This window comes from Eulemur rufifrons, chromosome 1 (assembly GCF_041146395.1).
Source record: "Eulemur rufifrons isolate Redbay chromosome 1, OSU_ERuf_1, whole genome shotgun sequence".
NCBI classification, from domain to species: Eukaryota; Metazoa; Chordata; class Mammalia; order Primates; family Lemuridae; genus Eulemur; species Eulemur rufifrons.
In genome coordinates this window covers 103,472,225-103,481,018 of record NC_090983.1, presented here as the reverse complement: position 1 = coordinate 103,481,018, position 8,794 = coordinate 103,472,225, and the positions used below count along the sequence as shown (strand labels likewise).

Here is an 8,794-nt window from a genome sequence, read left to right as displayed (position 1 = left end):
AGGACAAGACCTCCTCTGCCAGAAGTATAGCAGAGAACCGACACTGACTGTGCAGAGGAAGCAACACCCTAGGGAGATAAAGGCAAGAGAAGGAAGGAATCTGGGTCCCTGGATGATCTTAGGAGAAGAACTTTCATAACAGACTACACGGAACACACTTATATATGACAGAGAAATAAACATCTTAACAAGCTGCAATATTTTAATAGCTTTATTGATGCCTAATTGACATACAATAACCTGAACATCTTTAAACTGTAAAATTTGCTATGTTTTGACTTAGGTAGATGCTTGTGAAACCATCACCACAATCACAATAATGAATATATCCATCATCCCCCAAAGTTTCTTGTACCCCTTTAGAATCCCTCCATCCTGGCCCTCCCTTGTGTCTCCAGTCACCAGACAGCTACTATATTGTGTAGTCTTTGGGCCAGAGTGCCTTAACTTTCATCTAAACTAATTGCAGATATTCTTAGTATTACCATGACTGCTGCATCAGTTCCCATGGAAATTCTTGGCAAATGGTCCAGGTGACAGATATGTTTTAATGTGTGTGGGGAGGGAAGGGAAGAAGAAATATGTGAAGCATAAGGCCCTGACATAGAGTAAAACAGTGTTTTGGGGTGAGTGCTTTAAGCCATCAGGGACAACTCCTTGTTAGACCATAAACTCACCGAGGGTGGGGCCAATGTTTCATTCATCTCTAAATCCCCAGCACATACACAGTATCCTACCTTCAGTGGACACTCAATGCATGCTACATGGGTGAATGGATGAGGGTACAGTAGCATAAAAAGAGAGGAGAAAAGTCAGCAATTAAAATTATTTCATAATTATTCACTGAATTTGACATGATTTTCAATGCATTAGGAGAGCAATATCAACAGCAGATTTTAGCCAATTTTGCTTCAAAGCAAGCCCCAAATAAAGAAATATGTTTAGGTACAGCAATTTTGAGGAAAACATCTTTGATCTTCCAACATATCTGGCAAAAGAGAAAAAGGTAAGAAAATACTCAATGTTATGAAAACCCTCAGGAGAGGAACATTTTTATTTGACATTTAAGAGCTATCTCTGGTTATATTTTTTTCAACTCCTGATCTCAAGCTTAAGAGCAAAGAACAAGACAGAATCATGAAGAGTGAACAGAATGTGCAATGTGCCAGAGCAGAGGGCAAGGGTAAAGAAATGGACAAACGGAAACTGAAAAGGAATCATCAGCATGATTCACAGAATGCCTGGGCCCCTGGGACATTTTTTGTTCCTTTTGATGCTCAGTATGGCCCAATGTGCATTCATTCATCACTCAACCAACCAGGAACTATGCTTGGAGTTGGGGACAAAATGATAAATATGGCATTATCAATTATGATCTTAATAGGAGAAGACAGCCATGTAAACATATAAATAAAAGTTACAAGTAAAGGGACCGCGCATCCCAATTTGCTCAGGGTAATTTCAATGTAAATCTGATGGATCACTGTAAATTTTGTTAGCATACTTTCACTTTCTGAAGTGTCTCAGGTTGGGTGATCAATTCAGTACTATGATAGAAATCTTAATGGAATCTCAAAGAACAAAGTAGTTAAGTCTACCCGAAGAAGTTGGGAAAGATTTCCTACAGAAGAAACATTTGAAGCAAATATAAAATGTGAGTAACAGTGAGTCGGGAAAGTAAGGACGGGAGTTGGGCACTCCAGGCAGAGGGAGTATTGTGGGCTGAGTTCCAGAATCACGAGCAAGCACTGCACTTTCAGAGAATAAAGACGGTGGCAAAGATAGAAGTGGCTTAAAGAGAATGGAAAATCTTTTGCATTAAAAATTTATGGACAATGAAGCAGAATAGATTAAGGATGCATAAAAAGATTTTTGAGAATCCAGGTGAATTGGTCACACAGCTTACTAGTAGGGTCCATCTTCCTAACTGGTGATTCCTCAAATGACATCCATGAGATCAGGTGTAGGAGCAAGACATGGCCAGGGACATTGATTAAACATTTTATGAGAGGATGCAACAAAAGGACAAAGAACAAAATGTTGAATGCATATAGTGGCAAGAGAACTTTTAAATATTTACAATAAAATATTTCTTCAAAGCTGCCTAAACAGGCAAGTAGAATCAGACTGGATGAGAGGGGGAAGTACAGGGAAAAATAAAAAGGATAAGAAAAGAAATGACTAGATTAATTGAGCTCAAATCATATTGTGTATAAGAATCATCAAATGTGTTTATTAAAAATACCGTCTCCGGTGTTTCACTCCTAGAATTCTGATGTAGAACATCTGGCACGAGTCCCAACAATCATTTCAAAGGATGAGGGTGGTTCAAGTCAAGTAAAGAACGAGGGCCCAGAGAGTCTTCAAACCTAAAGCAAATAAATGTTCTTTCTGCCTCTTTGAAAATGTGCTTTTGTCAACTGCTTTCTTAATGTAAGTGCTTAAGTTCATTCCTTTATTCCTTACTGTTCTCAATCACTTGCTCGTTCAAAACATAGATTCCAAAGGGCTTGATTCACTTACTAGCCTTAGCAAGTTGCTTAATCCATTTCTCGGTTTCATCATCAGTAAAATGGGGATAAAAAATACCTATGTTGTAGAGATGTTGCATTCAATGATATAATACACGCAAAGGACCCAAGATAGAAATTGAAATATAATGATCACTTGAAAAATACTGTTTATTTTTATTCATTGTATGTTAACATCTTACTACATAGCAATTCTTAGAAGTTTCCAGAAGGTGGTTCGTCAAGTGTATTTATCAGAGGGAGCTCTATCTAAGTGCTCAGAGAAGACTCCAGGTGATCAGAAATCATTCATATACCCAGTAGGACTGGGGAAGACTGGGTGCTTTAAAGTCCTTGTAAAGAATTCTAAAATTCTAAAGCAGAATGAAATACCAACTCATAGTGTATTAGAATACTATAGAATAATAAAATATTTACATTGGAAGGGATTTTAGAGGTTACCTAGCACAAATACATCATTTATTTATTGGAAAATTGATGTGAGAGAGGTTAGATCTTTTACTCCAGGTCACAGAGCAAAGTGGTGTAGATGAACTTAGTACCCAGGAGTTTTGATTGTCAAGCCAGAGTTCTTTCTGCTACTCGTGCTCCCTTGATTGTTATTTAATAATATATATTTATCTATTTGTTAATTCATTTCTTTACTCATTTTACAAATTTTATTGAGTAACTAATATGCACCAGACATCATTTGAGATATTGGGAATCCTACCCTAAAGTAGCCAATAATCTGATGATAATAGCTCAAATTTGTTGAGCATTTATCATATGTGAAATACTATTTTAAATGCTGTGCCCATATTAATTATTTAATCCCACAACACCTTTATGAGTTTATTTGTTATCCACATTTTGCAGATAAGGAAACTGAATCACAGAGGAATTAAATAACTCTCCCAAGATCATATGGCTAGTAAGTGCTAAAACTGGGATGTAACCCTAACGTGTACTGGTAACTACTACACTATGCTCAGAGAAGGGAAACGTGCAACAAAGTAGACTAGTAAATTAAAAAATAAATACAAATAGTTACAGTGCTTTAATGGAAATAAAGTTCAAGGATAATAGTGAAGAGAAGGGTTGGAATCTATTCTGATGCTAGTGGGGAATTTTTCTGCCTTGTGACTTAAGACCAAAAAGATTGGAAGGCAGGCAGCTAAATAAAGAGCAAGGACTTTAAAGCACCCACTCTTCCCCAGTCTTAATGGATATCTGAATGATTTCCAATCACCCAGAGGCTTCTCTGAGTACTTAGAGCTTCCACCGATAAATACTCTTGAAGAACCGCCTTCTGGAAGTTTCTAAGGATTGCTATGTAGGAAGATGAACAAAATACAATGAACAAAAATAAACAGTTTTTTTCAAGTGATTATTATATCTTATAAAAATGTTCACACTCACATGAGAAAGGCCAGGTGTGTAAGAGCCTGGTGTGTTTATGCAAACAAAAGGCCAGTGTGACTAGAATGTTGGGAACAAGGGCAAGAATGAAAGAAGATACAGTTGCAGAGAAAGGCAGGGGCCAGACGGTGCAGTGTATTGGGCCACATTAAGAAATTTCAATTTCATTGTAAGCAAGAAGGGAAGTCACTGAAGCATTTTAAGCTGCGACCATGGTTTCTATGCGTTTTGCATCTTCAGTCTTTTCCCCACTAGTGCGCTACACATATTGGATTGTGAATAAAAGTTAGAGTCAAATTGACCGACTGTTTTTAACATTACTAGTGGTGAAGGCATTTTTTTCCACTTGATTGTTTCTGTATTGTTACAGAGGGGAACGCAGGCCACACAGAAATAATAAGCAATTATACAGAGATGAACATACATAATAACTTTGTCAGTTTCCATGCCAATAAAAATATTGGCCTCCCACCCACACCACCATTCACATATTTGAATAACTAACAATGACACTATTTAAAATCAAAGGTCAGAGTTGCTGTGGTTTCCGTCTTGGGGTGTCTTTCTTGGAGCTCAACTTGGGGGACGTAGCGTTCAAGCATCCACGGCCCTCCGTGAGGGCTGCCGATCGGGAGGTCAGGAGCTCAGCTACCCTTCTTGGCGCCAGGGCCGGCCCCTGCTTTGCCTTCCGCTCGGTGCTCGCATCTACTCGGGGCCTAGGTCGGCTCCCGGCGGCTGAGGAGAAGGCCGCTGGCCAGATGCTCAAAAACACTTTTCCAGAGCGGCTTCCTCTCCATCCTCTACAGCATCGGCAGCAAACCCCTGCAAATCTGGGACAAAAAGGTGCAGAATGGCCACATCAAAAGAATCATTGATAATGACATCCAGTCCCTGGTTCTAGAAATTGAAGGGACAAATGTCAGTACCACGCATATCACATGTCCTGCAGACCCTAAGAAGACACTGGGAATTAAACTTCCTTTCCTCGTCATGATTATCAAAAACCTGAAGAAATATTTTACCTTAGAGGTACAGGTACTAGATGACAAAAAAGTGCGTCGACGATTTCGGGCAAGTAACTACCAGCGCGCTACCCGGGTGAAACCCTTCATCTGTACCGTGCCCTTGTGGCTGGATGGTGGCTGGAACCAAATTCAGTTCAACTGATCAGACTTCAGCCGGCCGGCGAGCGGACGGCACAAATTACATTGAGACCCTAAGAGTGCAGGTCCATGCAAACTGTCGCATCCGACGGGTTTACTTCTCAGACTTGACTCGGAAGACGAACTGCCAGCGGAGTTCAACCGTATCTCCCAGTTCCGAACAAAGCAAAGCAGTAACTGGAATACAACTCAAGGGATAGACCCTGGATGTGACTCTTAGTTTAAAAAGGAGACTGTCGGGAGGACAATGCAAAAGCATATTTATATTAGTTCACTCTGCTCTGGTTCTTTTATTTACTGCTTGGTGTCCTGTGTCGTGGACACCCGTGACCATGCCCTATCTCTGCAACTGCATTGTAAATACAGCGGGGGGGTAAGCAGTCCTGTGAGCGGAAAGCGAATGCTGGAGTTTATCCTGCTGCCCGCCCCAGAGTGTGGGGAGCTACATTTACCACGAACTGAACAGAATTAAAGATGTTCATAAGGCAGTTTCAGACCAATATTTCTTCCGATGGTTTATTCTTTGTTTTATATATTATCTAAATATATGTATATGCTGTGTAATACTCATAATCTGGAAATGAATAAAATGTTATATTCTTGGTTTGTAAAAAAATAAATAAATAAAATAAAATAAAATAAAAGGTCAGTCGTGGGTCCATATTTTTAGAAATCCCCAGACTAAATGAAATAAAACATTCAGCCAGAATTTTTTTCTCAGCCCATAGGTTCCTAGCTTATTGTACAGAAATAAAGTATTTTTACCTTTAAAAGAAGTATGTTCTTAAATATTTATTTATACATACATATGCACATGTTTCTTCAGTAATCCATCTCAAGCAAAATCTATATATCAGAGCAAACACAAAAATAGATTCACCTCTGACTTACAGAATTGTTGAAACCACAAGGATGGAATGGAAGGAAAATATTTCCAGAATTCTCTTAATGCTTTCCTTAGAAGAATTAAGTAACCTTAAGGAATCATATTAGACCAGACTAGTGTCTGGGTCTGGGATGAAGGAGGATAAAAATGACAATTTGGACTCAGTTCAAGGTTTACTCCCAAGGCAGCTAACGAGTCATGCAAAGGGAAATTATGAGACATTGATAAGAGTAGAAGAACATGGTTCTGGTTGCCCTCTTGTACTTCATCGAGGAGCACCCCAAGCTCGGCAGTTATGGCAGCCCTCACACAGTGGATATCCACTGTGCCAAAGACACATGCAATCATAGGCTTTCTGCCCTATACACCCCCAAGTCACATTAGCACCAGAAACAATTTTTAAGAATTTGCAAGACTATAATTTTTTACTCACCATAGGCTGAAGGTTTAAGTTATAGGTCTTAAATTTTTTTATCTGCTAAGACTGGGGCGATCTCTCTTTATCTGGGTGTTCACTGCAAAATCTAGGAGTTTCACTTATATCTGTCCAGGGGCTTTCCATAGCCAGGCAGGCACTGCCTACCACATTCACTCATCCTGAGTTAAAACAGTGATCAACTCCTCACTCCTGGCAGTATATGTTCTATAGTTTATGGATGTGATACCTTGAACCAATCAGTAAAAGCATGAAGTATGCATTAGCACTAGCCTAGCCCCGTATCTCAAATAACTTGTTTAAAAATAACAAATGACAGTTAACTCAAAATACAGGGAACAAAATAGCATTAGGACAGGATTATTGCTATAGTCTCCAGTATTAGCTAGAAAGAATTCTAGCTGAAAAATGTTCTCATAATTATTTTATAAAAAATGTTTGACATTTGTATATGTAAATTTCAGAAATGAATCCAAGCATGTAATATTCTAGGTTTCTGTGGGATGTGATTAAATCTAAATATTATAACTAACCAAAGCACTATGTATTTAACACGTGCATGATCTCACTGACCTAGCAAGGAACACTTTGGCCTTTGAGAGCACAAAGAGTTAGACCAGAGGAGACATCATTCTTTTTTTCTCCCCTGTTAGATGCTCTTTTTCTCACAGAACAGTGCGAGAACAATTGCATCAGCTTTGGAAAATGAACACAAGGTATATATTTTAAATGCCTTCTGTTGAACAACACAAGATTAAATGCTAGAATACATGAGTTCACAGCAAGTGATAGGTATAATTATACTGTTCATTCCTTCTAATGATTTAAAGACAACTGGTTATCCATTATAGATGATGTCCATAAAAGAGCATTGGAATTGGACTGAAAGAATGTCTCTTTCACTATTGTTCATCTATCTACATCCCGAAAGGGCATAACAGGTTTTAATATTTTAGTAGTGCTTTATCGTTTACAAAGTGCTTACACACACACACACCAAACCATTAGACATATTTTATGAACACAGAAACTAATACCCCAAATGGTTAATTGACTTGTCCAACATCACCCTGCTATCAAGTTACAAGACAAAACTCAAATCTAGAGGTTCTTTCCATAATCCCAAGTGTGGGTCCCCAGCTCCACACATGATATGGAGGAATGAGCTACATTTGATGGCCCGAGTGCAGCCTGCCAATACTTTAATTAGTATGGTCCCCTGGCATTATTTTTTCATAGCAATATGATACACATTATCAGATGAATATTTAATCTCATACAGCACGGACTATCCTCACATGATCTATTCATTCATCAACACACATAAAATATACCATCTTTGTTTTCCAAACTAATAAGCATTTGAAGAGGTTTTATCTTATATTTCATGCTGACATTGGTTGACCTAAGCATTACATTATTTGTAAATATTGGCAATTGACAATATTGATTTGATAATCAATATAGATATTTTATAAACTTAATTTTTTCTAATATGATATATGCCCAGCTCAGCATCACTCTCAATGAAAACTTAGGAAAAATGGTATTTATCATTCCTCCCAATAATGTATTGATTGGTATGATTAGCCTTGGGTATACCAAAGGGAACATAAATTTAAATGTATGTTTTCTATTATTAAATGAAATGTAAAGAAATGGCATAATCACCATAGATGCACTTTTGAGTGCACAAGTTTAAACATTTTTTAGAAATGCCACTCATTCTCTATTCTTAACTTACCTTTCTGAAATATTCCCAGCCCACTATCTCAGCTGGGCAGGCATGAGGCCAAAGATCCTCCTCACCCCTGCCTCACCTCCCTATTCCCCTCACCTCCACCGCTGAGTATTTCTGCTGCAGCTGACTGGATGAAAATATAAATTTTAATAAATGGTTGCCATTGACAAAGATTAGCCATTACACATAACTTGTGAGACTTAGCTCCAAAAGACAAGATGCACCAATCAGATTGTCTCTCAGCAATTTGCACCTTGTATTATAATAACATCTAATCAATGATGAATACTTGCTCTAAAAAATTTATAGAACTGAGTCTATGGAGGCAATGAGAAGACTCCAAGCCTTTGAAGTTACACAAAACGAGAACTCAGAGGGAGGTGGTTGGGAGACAGACGAGAAAGGAGCCAAAACCCAGGAAAAAGCAGGATGTTGGTGTTCTTGGCCCTCAGTTAAAAAGCACCCTCTGTCCCCCACTTCCCCACCTTCACCTTAGGGAGACCTGACATCACTTCACTCCCAACCTTGGATGGATGTGGAATTCTCTGTTAAATCCTTACAATAAATTTTCCTTTTCAAGAAGCTTGAATGAGCATCTATTCCTTGCAACAGAAAAAAAAAAAATCCTAACTGGAA

At 38.4% G+C, this 8,794-nt stretch overlaps 1 pseudogene; it reads left to right on the top strand.

Moving 5' to 3' along the window:
- The first annotated feature begins 937 nt into the window (after positions 1 to 937).
- Positions 938 to 5,304, top strand: LOC138387602 (cilia- and flagella-associated protein 20 pseudogene; annotated as a pseudogene).
- The last annotated feature ends 3,490 nt before the right edge of the window (positions 5,305 to 8,794 follow it).